The sequence below is a fragment of the Bison bison genome, unplaced genomic scaffold (assembly GCF_000754665.1).
Source record: "Bison bison bison isolate TAMUID 2011002044 unplaced genomic scaffold, Bison_UMD1.0 scf7180017864473, whole genome shotgun sequence".
In the NCBI taxonomy this organism is placed as follows: Eukaryota; Metazoa; Chordata; class Mammalia; order Artiodactyla; family Bovidae; genus Bison; species Bison bison.
In genome coordinates this window covers 14,875,397-14,876,349 of record NW_011495034.1, presented here as the reverse complement: position 1 = coordinate 14,876,349, position 953 = coordinate 14,875,397, and positions in this window count along the sequence as shown.

The following is a 953-nucleotide window of genomic DNA, read 5'->3' as shown; positions in this document are numbered from 1 at the left end:
GTCATAACTTTCCTTCCAAGGAGTAAGCATCTTTTAATTTCATGGCTGCAGTCACCATCTGCAGTGATTTTGGAGCCCAGAAAAATAAAGTGTGACACTGTTTCCACTGTTTCCCCATCTGTTTCCCATGAAGTGATGGGACTGGATGCCATATTCTTCGTTTTCTGAATGTTGAGTTTTAAGCCAACCTTTTCACTCTCCACTTTCACTTTCATCAAGAGGCTTTTTAGTTCCTTTTCACTTTCTGCCATAAGGGTGGTGTCATCTGCATATCTGAGGTTATGCAGAAATCTTGATTCCAACTTGTGTTTCTTCCAGTCCAGCGTTTCTCATGATGTACTCTGCATATAAGTTAAATAAGCAGGGTGACAATATACAGCCTTGACGTACTCCTTTTCCTATTTGGAACCAGTCTGTTGTTCCATGTCCAGTTCTAACTTGTTGCTTCCTGACCGGCATATAGGTTTCTCAAGAGGCAGGTCAGGTGGTCTGGTATTCCCATCTCTTTCAGAATTTTCCACAGTTTGTTGTGATCCACACAGTCAAAGGCTTTGGCATAGTCAATAAAGCAGAAATAGATGTTTTTCTGGAACTCTCTTGCTTTTACCATGATTCAGCGGATGTTGGCAATTTGATCTCTGGTTCCTCTGCCTTTTCTAAAACCAGCTTGAACATCAGGAAGTTCATGGTTCTCATATTGCTGAAGCCTGGCTTGGAGAATTTTGAGCATTACTTTACTAGCGTGTGAGATGAGTGCAATTGTGTATTAGTTTGAGCATTCTTTGGCATTGCCTTTCTTTGGGATTGGAATGAAAACTGACCTTTTCCAGTCCTGTGGCCACTGCTGAGTTTTCCAAATGTGCTGGCATATTGAGTGCAGCACTTTCACAGCATCATCTTTCAGGATTTGGAATAGCTCAACTGGAATTCCATCACCTCCACTAGCTTTGTTC